Genomic DNA, 15,366 nt, shown 5'->3' with positions numbered 1-15,366 from the left:
GCGCGGACTCGCAAGGAGCCGCGGCTCCCGCCTCGAGGACGTTCGTCGGCAGCGTCTGGGGACGGGTGTCTGAGTGAGAGCCGCTGGACGCCGCGGAGGCTCCCGTCCCGCTCTCAGGGGCAAGGCCCTGACGGCAGAGTCAGACCTCCCCCGACCCCGCCCCGGTCGCCCGGGGCTCTCAGCCCCGCGCCTGCGTCCGCACAGCGGTTCTCCCGGGACAGAGAAGGGGCCGGTGGCGGACAAGAGGGGCGCAGGCCGTATTTGACCCACTTCCCCGAGTCTGCCTCGAGGTTGACCAGCGGCTAGTGGTCGCTGGCGACCCGCCTGCGCTCTCAAGCCCACCTCCCGTGCAGACAGGCGACCCGACCCCGCCTGGGCAGGTGTCCCGGGGTCTGGCCGTCGCGCCAGGCTCGCCGGGAGGCGTTGGGCCGAGGCGCGGCAGGTCTGGCGTCAGCCGCGGGCGGCGCGCGGGCGCTACCCGGGTCACGTGCCCGGGGGCCAAGGCTGAGAGCCCTCCGGCTGACCTGCCCCTTAGTCCAACGGCGCGGCGGGTGGACGGCGCCTAAACCCGGCTCCTGACCGCCCAGAGCGCCGGCATCGTCCCGCTCCCGGGTGACCAGAGGGCGTCCTGGAACAGCTGTCGCGAACCTCGGCGTCTGTGCGGGTGGGGGAGGGGAACCCAGGACGGCTGTACCTTAAGTCTTTGGGCGAAAGTCGACTGGGCCGAGGCAGCAGAGACCGGGATCGGTTAGGGACCACCCGCAACCCGATCCCAGGGTGACTGCTCCAAGACTGGTATCAGATGGGCTGACAGAAGCAGACTGCCTAGAAGTCCAAATTTCCCTTCCTAGTTGCTGCCTGAAGCAGTCGTTAGGCTGCCCAGTAAAACTATTTTTGCTTCCTTTCTCCCCGCCCTTCCCCCATAGGGAAAAGTCAGCGTCTTCTCCAGATCTTAACCTAGTTGTTCTCACCCCAAAAGAAAACACATCCCTTAACACTGGTCACAGACCACGGTAACTAAAAATTTTGCCTGGAAATAAGTCTTTAGACTGAGGTTATTAACTATACAAGCTGTTTTCCTGCTATTTCCTTCTGAAGAAGATGAAAATCCCCAATAAAAGTATTACCACATGCTGTTTAGAGTGAAGGAGAACAAAAGACTTCAGTTTCCCCCCAAAATTTCATTTTCTGATAACTTTACATACCTTGGCATTTTTAAGATTCAGGTGGTATTTTATTGGTAATTTAAACTTAAGGATTGTCAATCAAAATTTTCAAAGTTCATTTTGTCTTAAGTCATTTAAGAAATGACTTATTCTAAAAAATGGAATTTCTTTCCAAAATACCATACTGCCTGCCCATCTCTGCCTTGTTAAGGCACATCTAAAAAAACAATTACTATTATATACTTGAGCATTTTTATAATCATGAGGCAGAATATACCCATATGTTTTCAAATATCTGAAAGTTTTAGGTTCAATATTTTCTTCTAAGGTGGGATAGTTTTTTTGTTTTCATAAAACTGATTAAGAAAAAAGATTGTTATACACAGCCACCCAGTAGCTCATCTGTAATTAAGTATATTTTCTGTGAAACACCAGACTGATGAGGCTGCCTGGTGGCACTGAGACTGTGGCAGGAAAGAGCATTGTCAGTGTGGGTAATTTTCACCCCGAACACGGTATGTTTGTTTTTAAATTTTAAAATCTTTGTTCAACAGTTGCCAAGACTTCCACCTCTGCTAGGAATGTGCATGTGTACAAGGTCTGTGGCTTTGAAGCAGCACAGGACTATATGCTGCAAATGGCTCTCCAATCCAGGTTTAGGAAAACTCTAGATGCCTGCAGTTCTATGATTCAGAGCCTCAACCAACACGAGCCCCTGCAGATGTCTTCTGCTCTGGGGTGGGTGACAGTGTTCCTGGCAGAGTCTTGTGGGTTAGACAGGACTCCTGCGTACACAAGCGTGGAGTGGGAAATAGCCCAACTGTAGTAGTGAGAGCTCTGTCCTCCTGGACAAGAGAAGGCGCAAACATCACATTTCTTTCTTCCACAGAAAATCAGTTGGTGAGGTTTATTACTTCATTTCATGAAAACCTAGAAATTCAATGCAAAATGGGTTTCAAACTCCTGGAAATCAGGAAGTACAATATTCTAAATTGAGTGTAAAATATGCCTCATATACTACTCATGCCAGGATTTCCTTGTGGCAAGCAAATTCACGGAGGATCTGCAGTGTATCACATGCAGTGTGGAAACCACACATGTAACTTCCCTTTTAATCGTAATTGCAATACTATAGTAAATCTGATTTCAGAGCAGGCAAAGTGTGATCAATCTGTAGATCTTTTATATAGCCTATGACTGTCTACATGCAACCCAGCCTATAAGACTGTTTCTAAAATTAAGGAGAAATTTGAGAAGAAAACCTTTTGACAGTGGATTTTCCCTTTTCCTTTGGCCATAGGTTTGGGGTAAGCTGTTTTTCTATTGTCCTGTCATTTGTTCCAAACCTCACTGGGATGAGGAAATTAACACGAATTGGATTTAAGATGCTAAGAGAGACTTCCTCCTTGGGATCAGCCTGAAAAAAACATTTCCCACTTTGAAACTAATACCCACACACTACTGCTGCAGTGAGAGAAGCAGGCATTTGCAGACAGCAAAAATTTCTATGGAACATGAGATAAGGGGTAAAATATACAGAAAAGACAGAGCTTTTCTCCCATTATCCCCAGGGGGAAAAGGTCAGTAACAATACGTAACTGTAAAGAGTAAAGAACCAGTTTAAGATTAATGTGCTAACTGGTCCTGGTCTCAATGCATACAGAGAACATCCCCTCCACCTCAACTTCTCATTCTCAATACTTGACTTGTAGAAAACAGGTCTCAGTAGCTCTACACCTATTTTCTAGAAGCTCAGAGGCTGAAGACATAGACATCATTTAGATTCAGGTATCCTACAACTAACATCAGTCTTTCGCAAAATAGGAGGTTCTCTTTGAATTCTGTAAACAAAAGAATTAGATTCCTGAGCAGGCAGTTGCAACTTCTGGACAGACAGCTGGAGGAGACGCTTCCAAATTTTGCCAAAGACTAGGAGTATCTGCATCTGGAAGAAAAAAAAAAAGGTTGGGGGTGGGGCAGTGCTCTTGGACTCTGAGTGGAGAACACCTGTATGAATGTATGTATGTGGGTAGGCGAGGTAGTGGTTAGCGCCTGATTGTATCTTCAGACTGTAACCTATACAGGTGGGACTGATTACTAAGAACACTTGGGCGGGGGGAGGAGTATTTCTGGCGGGTTTGACAATCTTGAGGTGTCTTCTGCATGGTTTTGGAATTTCAAAGGTCAGCAATCTGCCCACCTTCAGAGGCCACCCTTTTCTATGGGAGAAGAGAATGTCCCAAGGAGGAAGCCAACTGTTCAAGTACATGAACAATCCTCATCCCCTGTAGGCCTGAAGAGAAATTCAGGAGGGTGACACTTTCCTGCTTTCTGAACACATCACCCACCAACTTACCCAGGGCGCTTGCTTCAGTGAAGGCAGGCAAATAGCAGGTAAGGGAAAGGAGATACAACCTTAAAACAGAAATAAACAAGTAAGTATTAGTCTAGCCTCTCCTCCTTACCCTGATCCTTCCCTCCCTGCCTCTGAGAATAAGTCACCAGAGTCCTCTAGAAGGCTCTGAGTTTCTGCTCTTAAACGGCTCCTATTCCAAGGAGGAACAAGGTCTGTTTTCTGATGTGGGGCCCCAGATGCTCTGTTATTGCAACTTAACTTTGTCATTGCTTCTTTTCAAAGATTATTTGGAATGAATTGTTTCTTTTGTTTACTATCCAACAAACGACCTCTGCTAATCTTATATTTTATCTCTCTAACATATGGAAAAGCTATTTATTCTAGCCAATCACAATAAAGTGAAGAAAACCCCATTTTATGGAAAAGTATATATCACTAGTCTGTTGATCATTAAAGATATGATTACCAGTGAAAACCCTCCGAAGGTGGCACATTTATGCTTCCAGGAACAGATGGGGACACGCATTTTCCTTGCAAATACTTTTGAAATTGCTCTACTGGTAGCAGTATAAAAATGATATACAGATGCCAGGGCCGGCATGGCCAGGATGAGTGCACCAGATTTACACAGTAAAGCCTTCACACGCGGGCTGTCAGTTTTGATTGATCTCTACTATACCTCAGGAACTTGTTGACTAGGTAGGGAAACAGTGCAAATAATTCACTGCAGCAAGTCAGATAATTCACACAACCAATCGGTCTGCTTCACTTTCTGGCTGTGACATATGAGCCTTCTCTACAAAGATGCATCATTTTCCAGCTTGAGCAATATTCAATGTCAGGGAAGAAAAGGTATTAAAGCCACACAAAAGGTGGAAGACTATCGCAGGACCAGAAGTTGTTTTAGTAATGGAGGCCAGATCCTGGTCTACTCTAAGTCCTACCAGAGCATTCAGGCCCAATTGTCATTATCATATTGATTAAAAAAAAAAGTTCATCATAGTGCAATTTTAGGTTTAACGCCAACGGATAGGGAAAGAGCAAAGAATTATCCCACAAAAGCACAACATTCTTACCGCAGGGACGTTTCCCTGTTCCAGTTCATTGATGGAGTTGATTAAGTTTAAATGAAGCAGACACTGGATAAAAGTAAGGGTATTGACCACTGGGCACTGCGATCCCTGCTTGAAAGGACCTGATACATGCAGAAAAGCAAGATTTGCTAAATGCTCTAATCTTCAATCAAATCTTACATCAATACAGACAAAGTTTGGTAATGAGAGATTCAATGAAGCATGTGGGAGAAAGAATTAATCCTCTTGGTCTAAACTGGCTTCAACTTTGAAGCTTGCTCCGAAGGAAAGATAGTTATCTAAATGCTAAATAAGAAACTTATTGTACTTTTCATGGCATGCTACTCTTTTGTCTATTTCATCTCTATTATGTGTATGCTTCTAGATTGCAGTTGTCATGGTGATTATATCAAGCTATGCTCAGGGGATGGTGGTGAGAAGCCAAGCAGGGATGTGGAGAAGACCCCCACGAAATTCACATTTTGGAAGAATAGAGTGGGAAGGAGTAGGCGGGCACCTAACGCCTCCCTGACTCCTTCCCCCTTCCTGTTAGGCCCTGGCCAGTCCATCAAAGGGCAAGGGGCCTGGGGCCTTCCTGCGCCATTTCAGGCAAGGTCCCCTCAGCCAGGCAAGCAGCGTTTGGTGACAGTGGTGGTGGGGAAGGGGTCAGGCATCCTTCCTACCCCAAACGCCTTTCTCCGTAGAGGTTCTCAGCTTTTAGTCCAGAGGCTCCTCCCCCACCCCCCATCTTCCCTTTGTCCGAGTCACGTGGAGAGGCTGACTGCAGAGGGAACCGAGAGTGGGAGGGCTGTGGACACGCTCTGGCCCTCCCTGCAGGCTGTGCCTCAGGGAGGGAAGTTGAGTCCGACTCTAAGTGCGAGAGAGGAGAGAAAACCAGATCCAGAGAAGCAGTCCACGGAAGCCCTGGTGGGGGTGAAAGCTAGAGGGTCACGCAGGGCTCTGGCGACCAAAGGTGACCCTGGGCCCTTTATGTGTTTTACAAAAGTTGCCAAATTAAGATGGGATTATAACTGCTCGAGTCCTTGTCAGGGCTGAAAGGTTGGGAGCCTCAAATATGCCCCAGCAGTGTTGATGAAAAGCTTAAAAAGTAATAAAAGGGAGAAAAGAGCAAGGAAAGTAACATGTATAACTCTTATTAAAGAGAAGAGCCACAGAGAGGTTGTGAACTTGAATCACTGTTTGAACTTTAATTTGTTCATTAACAGGATTTGCCCCTCACTGCGAATGTTATTACTTCCTTTGCCGCTCAGCAACAACTCCAGGCATAATGAAAGAGTCTGGCAAAAAGTTAAATGCCTGGTAATTAATTCATTTAATTGAAAAAAGAGGGAAGAGGGAGAAAGAGAGGTCCCACTGCAGGAGCAGAAGACAGAGGGGTTGGAGGAGGGGGCAAGACTGAAATTTGCATGGAGGCCCTCTCCAAGGCCCAATGCCTGCCACTCATGCAGGAGGGGAGACTGGGTCTCTTGTGAGGCTCTTTTCAGCAAAATTAATCCCAGGAGCACCCTGAAGACCCCCCACCCAAGGCCACCTGCCCCTGATCTGAAGCCCCTAGCCAGGGTTTCAGCCAGGAGCTTCTTTGGATGGTCTATTTAGGGTAAAACGGACACCAGAAATCCAAAATTAATGTATACTCAAAAACTCTTTCATTAAAAAGTAGGAAGATGTCTTTTGCTTTCTCCCCTTCCTTCTCTTGGACCAGGTTTCTTACATAGCCTTCTGTTTCCAGGATGGAGTGAAAAGGAGTGTCAAGAGTCAGATATAATCTGCATGCTGACATCTTAATAACCTTACAGCATCATGCTTTCTTTATACCCCCCCCCCGCCCCCGCCGTTTCACAGCAGATTTCAGTAAAGTCAGGGGATGAGAAATGAAATACACTTCATCCCTCCGCTCAGAACATCAGGACAGCCTGCTCTGCCTCTAACTCCACAAGGCCTGCCTTCCCACCCACCACTGCACACAGGCCCCTTACATGTGCACCCTCCTTCTGAAGGCAGCAGTGCATAGTCACAGTTAACTACTGTGACACTCCAGATACCCCAGAGTTATAAGCAACAGGTTGCCCTTATAGCCAAATGAGAGAACAGCAAAATTCCGGAAACCAGCAGAGGTCAGTCATCCTTTCCTACATGTTTAAGGTCTACCACTGAACAGTTTCAATTTTCTCACATTTTAAAAATGGGTTCCATATAATCAGTGTGACTTTCTTTAGAAATACAATTATCCACTATATATTCTCCCATTACAGAACTATTAGGGACAGAAAAGAGTGGTGAGAGAGACAACATAAAAGAGTTCACTAGTATCCAAAACCATTTCCTAGGTTTGTGTTTTTAATTAAATCACTTCTAAACCCAAGGGAGAAGACAGTATTTTCTCATCCAAGTCACACTGTCACCAAATAAAGTCATCAAATTACTACTTTGCTGCAGGCTCCTCCCCATTTGACCCAATGCTACTTGGTACTCAACCCTAACCTCAAACACCAAACAATTATAAATGATCTACACTGTGTTTTCCTGAAAACCAGTGATAGGCACACACATATGTGTATTAACAGGAAAAGGAAAGTTTCTTTAAAAAGGACTATTTCATAAGCTGAAGCAAGTTCTAGCATTTATTTAGCATTAAAGTTACTTCCCACCTTCTACAGTCTCTGGATATTGAGTGAGTTCTATTTTCCAAAGCTGTGGATTTTATTCTGGAAAACTACTGAACTCTAATCTCCTTTTACAAAAGAAACTTTAAAGAGACCACATCAACCTGGTCTAATAACCTTTGTTCTTGTTCAGTCACTAAGTCATGTCTGACTCTTTTGTGACCCTATGGACTGTAGCCTGCCAGGCTCCTCTGTCCATGGGATTTCCAAGGCAGGAATACTGGAGTGGGAAGCCATTTCCTTCTCCAGGGGATCTTTCCCACCCAGAGATTGAACCTGAGTCTCCTACATTGTTAGAACGATTCTTTACGACTGAGCCATCAGGAAAGCCACTAATAACCTTACCACTATCCTAATCTAGACACTTCCTAGCTTACAGATGCATGAATTTCTTCCTTCCTCCAAAACAGCCTTCAGAGTGCCTTGAGATTAATTTCTCCTAAACCCCCACTGCACTCAAAAGCCTCAAGAGCGCTGACAGTATATCATAACCCCACCCAGCTCCTTAAATCGGCCTTTAAGCCTCCTCTCCACTCTGCCCATAGGCACTAACTGGCCTTTTCTGACTTGTTTTCCAGTACTAGCTTACACCAGCAAGACAGCTCTTCAGGAAGACAGATCCTCTACTGTCCCCTGAAAACACCACATGAATTATCTTCATTTTATTGAATACTTGTGAGGTGGCAAGCACATGTTAGGCCTTACAAACATTCTCTAATTTCCCTTCAATTTAATGAGATATGATTGTACCCATTTTAGGACTGGAGAAACTGAGAGCAAAGAAATTAAGGTACTTGTCCAACTAAGATCTCAGCAGAGACAGGATTCTTACTCTTCTCTGTCTGGCTTAAAAACTGGTTTACTTTCCATTTGACATACTCTCACCCCTGCAGTACTGTGTGTTCTCCTTGCCCTCTGGGACACCTTCTCAACTCCAGTATACATATCTGAATCCCAGCCTACAAATCCCAGAGAGAAATTTCCACCTCTATCTTGAAGTCTTTCACCGTCATCCTAGTCCTTGGCAGTCTGCTGAACCCTTCATTATCTGCAGCTTTTACTTGGCACTCCTATTCTCTGCCCGGTACTGTTAGGTCAGTTTTCATTTACACAGTCCCTTCCAACCATACTGTAAGCTCCCTGAAGAGGGCAATTTGCCTAATATTTCTTTATCTTCCTCACTCTCCAGAGCCTAATGATATAGCTTCCATTTGTTGAACACCTTCATGCACAATAACCCTAAAAAGCAGACACTGTTATTATTGTCCTTTTGCACGTAAACTGGTGCTCAGGGTTCAGAGAGATTAAGAAACTTGCCCAAGCCACTCAGCAAGAAGTGGCAGATGTGAGGTTCAAACACAGCCATCTGAATCAAATGTTTTTTTTCCTTAACCAATACAATGTAGTGGCTCAAACACATTTTGTTTCACACAACATGAATTAATGAAGTGTCGATGTGTGGAGGATACTCAGTAAACCTCTAGAAAATACCCTCTAACCACGTCTTAAGGTAAGGGCACTGTTTTCCTCTTTAGTATGGCAGACTCTGAAACTCAAGAGAAGAAAGAATGAGTGTATCCATCCCAAGCCACCCCTTCTATTCGCCCCTCCTCTAGGAACCATCCTCCCCCCCCCCCCACCCCCCGCTCCCCGCCCCTGGGTGGTGGGAGCCAGCGCTACCACCGTCTGTATCTGTATTGGTGTTTCTCTGAGATGTGTGTGTGTGCTCAGTCACGTCCGACTCTTTGCAGCCCCATGAGGCAGACTACCCTGTCCCAAGCAAGCTTCTACCTTTTAAAGACACAGGAGAAAATCAGAGAGAGAACTTTTCTAATGGCCTGCCGCTGTGGGAAGAACCACAATTGCAAAAAATACTCACAGTTGACCAATACATGGCACTCCATCTAGCTTCTTGCCTGCTTTCTTCTAAGACATGTAGGTGGCAACAGGGATTCATAAACTCTCCAAGAAAAGAACTTCTAAGAGTACAAGAATCAAGGCCTGGACGCTTGGCTACTTTTCCCCACATGGAGACTGTGGCTTCACTGCCAGTGCTGAAGATCTGGACTTGATAGCACCAAGCAAGCTAACAGGTTTCTTTACTTCCAACAGGTCCAAACAAACAAACAAACAAAAAAGAAAACCTCTTAGGAAGGCAACAGGTACTTCCTATAAATTTGAGAAAAGGGGGAATGATGACTATGATTCACTGTTCTCTAGTATTCATGTGAAAACTAGTCTGTTCTCCTAAATTCCCAAAGATAGGTTTCCATCTTCACTTACATTTTGGTTTTAAATATCTGGACAGCTTAACAACCCTTACCTTGACCTACAAAACCCATGTTGTAGCACACAAAAGCTTGCACACGCACAGCATTTAATAACCCCGGTCCTTCCATTTATTTCATCTCAGATAAGGCTCAAAACCACCCTTGAAATAAATGTACTATATACATTTTGCCTATGAGAAAATGAAAATTTGCCTCAAGTAATGCAACTGGTACATGATAAACCTATCCTACACCTAGTCCAGGATACTTTCTACCATACGGTATTTCCCAATTCTCAGGGCGACTTCCCGTCATTTCTATATTCTTGATCCATGTGAATTCTACAAATCTAAAACCAGTAACCTCTCTATCTGAAAGAGATGGGCCTCAAGCTATACTAACCAGACTTTCTAAAAAATGGCCATATGGAGAGTCCGCCACTCCAATCCTGAAACTATAAACACTATATACAAAATTTAACATTTAGATTCAAACTAAGAAATATCTGGATGGTTCTTTAAATCTATAGAATATTTTGAGTATTTGCTGGGTACCTGATACTTCTTGGTACTTTTAACATAAAATTTAGGAGTTGTTTTGTCTACTAGTAGACAGTCTTTTCCCCAGAAAAAATCCAGAACTGGATCTCTCCACCTTGTCTACTGACCTTTTAGTTGGGTATATCTCTGATATCCAGAGCCCAGCAGGTCCCCTTCCCTAATTTCTAAGCAATAACCAAACTCATCAAAGCAGACAAAACTCAAAGTTCCAGATCTCATAAATGGCTGAAATAAAGATATTCTTTTTGTCTCAGCTCAAGCTTGGTTAATCCCCATATCCAATCAAACTCTGGGGTGAAAGAGAGGAACATACTTGACGACTTGGCACTGTTGCCCTATTTCTTTGTCTGCTGGTTGACCTTCTCTCTGTAAATTCCATCAGCATTTGCAACATTCAGTTTAAGCAGGAGGACTCTTTCATCTTTGTCCTCTGGTCTTGATCTCTCCTGATCATTACAGTCTGGATCCCTGCTAATCACTAATGATCCTGTGGCCCTCTATATAATACTAAAGATATTAGATCTGAATCCTTAGAAAAATTCCTATTCACCTAATTACATTCTTTCTGCTTTTCTTGGTTCTCCATACAGTCTCAGCTGGTGTTGAATTTGAATTATTCCTCAGAGTTTAAATTATTTGCCAGTGGTTTTTGGAAAGGACGTCTCTTAAGTGAATTCAATTAATTATGATTCAAAAGTCCCATGACCCACCTCTTCCCATCTCCACCTCTCTTTTCCTTGAGTGTCTTTCTACCCCATCTCCCATATTCTGGTCATGACTATCATAAGAATTTAAATTCAGAGTAAGGGGTTTCATGACTCTGTATTTTGCACAGCACATGGCATATTTTTAGCACACAGTGGTTCCACTATATATGTGTGTGTGTGTGTGTGTGTGTGTGTGTACATACTTCGGGTCTCTATTCACAACCATCTACTTAAAGAAGACAAATGTTTCGACCTACAAGTTAGACTTCACCTACAGTTGAAGAATCACTGAGGTTTTTCTTTTTTTTTTTTATTGTGGTAAATGTCTTGCTCACTAAATAGAATACAGGTTAAGTTTGATTTCTTAACTGAGTGTGATTCCTATATTTCAAGGAATGTGGGGCACCAAATTTAGAGAAGTATATGTATGTGTGTAATGCTAGTTTCAGTTGTATCTGACTCTGTGCAACTCTGTGGACTGTAGCCTGCCAGGTTCCTCTATCCATGGGATCCTCCAGGCAAGAATACTGAAGTGGGTTGCCATTTCCTACTCCAGGGGATTTTCCCAACCCAGGGATCAAACCCACGTCTCTTACATCTGCACTGGCAGGCAGGTTGTTTACCACTAGCGCCACCTGGGAAGCCCAGAGAAGTATATAGGGTAATTCTGATTTTAGCCCATCTTGGATTTTTCCTACCGAATCCCATATTTCAGAATTTAACAACTTCTAAAATCATAGCAGCAAAATTGAGCTCTTATAAAATCTAGATCAAATTCTTAACAACAAAGCTTTCTGAAATAAGTTGTCTCTATACTGCATTCCAATGGACTTCCCTGTAGCTCAAGATGGTCAAGAATCTGCCTGCAATGCAGGAGAGCTGGGTTCAATTCCTGGGTTGGGAAGAGCCTCTGGAGAAGGGAATGGCAAACCACTCCAGTATTCTTGTCTGGAGGATCCCATGGACAGAGAAACCCGGCAGGCTACAGTCTGTGGGATTGCAAAGTCAGACACGACTGAGCGCCTAACGTTACTACTACTTATACTGCATTCCATTGTACTAGACATGTACATGATTCTTAAGATTAATAATTTGTCGATAATCAAAGAGATGCTGTAAGCTCCAAATGTCCAGTTTTCTCAGAGCTTTCCCTTGGCAGCTATTTTTATTCCAGTGGTGCTACCAATGTTCAAACTACATTTATATAATGACATTAGAACTAGTTTAAAAACTACTCAAGAAAGACATCTACTAGTCTTTACAATTGTTTTGACCTCCAATTATATTCACTGACTTGATCACCCCAGTCTTCAGGGCACAGAAAGGCTTTAAAGGATGATGACTTCCCACTTCCAAAACTTTTAACAAGATGTGCTGTAGGTTCTGAAGAGTGCCCAAGTGAAGAGCTTCAGAATGAAGTGTCAACAGTGGCAACAATGGAAACAGAATGCTTCACTCACATAGCATGAGCCAGTTCAGCATATCATCATAAAAATTAAGCCTTTTTAAGGAAAGTTACATATTCTAGAATTATTAAAAGAACATCATAAACCCATTCAATCATGCAGGTCCTTTAAACTTTGTTTTGAAAAGTTTGAGAAAAAAAAATATGACATTGTGAATAGGGCACAGACTGGAGAAAACTTTCTGATTTCTAATTTTTCTTCTTTTAATTTACTACTTGAGAGTAGTCAATACAATTTTTCATATGAATGAAAGGCCACAGGTTTTTAACTCTTTTATAGTAATATTCCTTAAGCCTGAAGAAGATATACATATTTTCCACATTTCAGTTACATTTCAACAGTTATGCATTATATGCCTATAGGGATCATGTTCAAAGGCAAAGTTGACAGGTTATAAGTATAACGAATAGTTACTAAATTAATGAATTGAGGAAAAGAAAACCGTATCTTCGGTGAACACAGGCAGAGTTCATTATAAAACTAACTCCCATGGGATTTGGTCCATATAAATAAAGTTGCTGACTATTACATAATATCAAGCCTAAAGCTTCTGCTTAGATTTGGATTTAGACTCTGCTTTAGATTTCAGAATTCATTCATTAGGACCCAAGCCATATTTTTGAAGTAATAATTAAGAATGGGTTTTACAGAAAATTTACCTGACTTCCACACCTGAGATAAATGGATCATTTCACACAGCACTTGTGCTAAAAGCATAAGGTTTCTCATTTGAGCTAGCAGACAATTATCTTTCACAACAGAGATATAAACATAACCAGTTTCTTCCCTTTTCCATTATTCCAGTTTTAGAAGATGCTTGGTCTCATAAATACAGCTCTATCACTGGCTTATAAGGACTATTTATTGGGTAGGACACACATCTCTGTTCCTTGGTTTATGTGATAGAACAGGACTAAGACAAAACCCTCCTCCTTCCTATGGGGGCTTTTGTGAGTACATTGATAAATACCTACAAAATGATAAATGCTACTTTCAGCATTTTGAGAGATGTCAACCAAACACAAAATATTTTTGGTGTGTGAATTAAAATGCCTCTTACTGATGGTCTCAGATGTTTCCTTGTAAGATAAGAGTGTCAAGAACTGACATATATTATCCGTCCTCCAAACTGACATCACACTTCATAATAGCTTGGTATGATGACTGCTGTCAAGATCGCCTGCATGGAACCATCCGTGCCCTAGATTGACAAAATTTATTAGCGTGACAGAAGACTAAAAAACGAAGAGACTTTGAGCTCACGAACTGGGGGGTGGGGGGTGGGGGTAGAGGGTGGAGTCGGCTACACGTGAGCAAAGGGCCTCAATCTTTCTTACGGACTAACTTAATTTAGGAAGAAAATGAAAGTTGCCCGGAGGCCTCCTGGGCGGGGGAGGGGAAGGCCAGACTGGCAAGTGCTTGCGACAGAAATAGGACAATACTTTTTTCAAAGCTGAATTCTAGGTAGGAATAGGATTTCCCTTCTCCACGACCACCACGCGACCGCACACTTTGCGGGAAACGAAATGGAAACGAGGGCGCGGCGGCCTGCGGGGCGGGCTGGAGAAGCTGATCCGACGGAGCGCGGTCCTGGGCCGGTCGGCTCGGCGTGGCCTCCGCGTCCGGGGCAGAGTTTTCAAGCTGCGCTCTCGCCGCCTTCCACGGCGCGTGACCCGCCGCCCTCGCGACCTCGGCAGCACCTCCTGGCGCCGACCCGCCAGTCCCCTCCTCGCCCTCTTCTGCAGGTGCTGGTGGGCGAGGCGCCCTCCCCGGCCGAGACGCTCCGCACGCGCCCTTCCCCAACTGCGGCGTGAGAACCAGAGCTACCGAAGCCGTGGGCCCCAGCTACACACAAAGCCCCCGACGGCGCCGCGGCGCCTCTCCGCCTCGCTACTCCGGTTCCGTGAGCCCAGAGAGCGGCGGTCCACGTTACCGCGCCCGCTCCCGCGGGGAACCCCACCGAAAGGAAGCCTCCAGCGGGAGGTGAGATGCCGCTCACGCGAGCACCCCGGCTCCTCTGCCCGACGGAGACTCTCACTTCAGATGAACGGGCGCTACCGCCTGCGGGAGGAGGGGAGCGCGTGGGGAATACTCACACTGGGCCTGGCCCGGCCGCGCCGCGTAGGGACCTCGCCGGGAAAGACGCGCACGCTCGCGCCGGGGTGCCGAGCGCCAGCAGGTAGCATCCGTGCCGCCGCCTCGGAAGGGAGGCCTCTACCGTCCGGCCGCGGACCTGCAGCCGCCGCCTGCGCGCCGCCGTCGGCCCCGCCCATCGCCCCCGACCCCGCCCCGTCCCGCCGGGCCCGCTCGGCCCCGCCCAGTCCTGCTCCCGGCATCCCACCCCGCCACTCCTTTCCTGGGCCGGTTCCCTCCCCTCCTCTCTGCCCGCCGGGAGCAATCGGCTCTCTGACTAACGCGAGGCGACGTGGAAATCCTTCCACCAAAATGAGCTGTGATATCCTTTTGATGGCTATAATTTATTCCAAATCGTCCCTGGACTGAAACGATCAATTAGCAGCCCGAAACGCACTGTGAAGTAAATTGTCACACTCTCTATTACAGGATGGTTATCGTATATTTATAAGGTGTGTTTTCTGCAATCAGAACCAACAAGGTGTTGAGCGATCAGTCATAAACGTGCTTCTTCAAAAAGAGCGGGAAAGAAGCCCCAACATTGAGGGATGGAGGAGGGTTCGTCCTTTAGACAATTACGTCTCCCACCCTCCTACAAGGGTGATGTTTCCTCCTGGCATCTGAAAAATGCAGTGAGGGCGAGAGCTCAGCGCCAGTTCTGGCTGCTCCTGTGACCGGGGAGCAGCGTCCCTGTGAGCAACAGGGAGACTCGAAGCCCCAAGAGGGGATAGTTTATTATTGTGAGATATAGTTCAAGCATGAGGATCGCACACTCCGTTTTCCCGTTTTCAGCACCATCCTGGAAAATAATGTCTTCCTCTTTCCTTCTAAATTTCTAGCAAAATGTTCTCATTCTATACTTGTCTCTTTTCTTCCTCAAATCTCAGGGTGTTGCCCTCCTCTCCCTGTTATTTAAGTGTTATATACTGTAGAGATTATGCCAGGGTGATA

General features: G+C 45.2%; 1 long non-coding RNA gene across 2 annotated transcripts; it reads right to left on the bottom strand.

Moving 5' to 3' along the window:
- Window positions 1–1,215: 1,215 nt before the first annotated feature.
- Window positions 1,216–14,481, bottom strand: LOC133041060 (uncharacterized). 2 transcript variants are annotated; one of them, XR_009689118.1, is made up of 4 exons: window positions 14,379–14,471; window positions 13,343–13,483; window positions 3,523–3,581; window positions 1,216–3,111 (listed from the first exon to the last, which is right to left on the bottom strand). It is a non-coding gene; the product is annotated as an uncharacterized LOC133041060 (long non-coding RNA). The 2 variants fall into 2 exon arrangements; XR_009689117.1 differs by lacking the exon at window positions 13,343–13,483 and having other exon boundaries at window positions 14,379–14,481.
- Between the last annotated feature and the right edge of the window lie 885 nt (window positions 14,482–15,366).

This window comes from Dama dama, chromosome 20 (assembly GCF_033118175.1).
Source record: "Dama dama isolate Ldn47 chromosome 20, ASM3311817v1, whole genome shotgun sequence".
In the NCBI taxonomy this organism is placed as follows: Eukaryota; Metazoa; Chordata; class Mammalia; order Artiodactyla; family Cervidae; genus Dama; species Dama dama.
The sequence above is the reverse complement of the archived record's forward strand: the minus strand, read 5'-3'. Positions and strand labels throughout refer to the sequence as shown.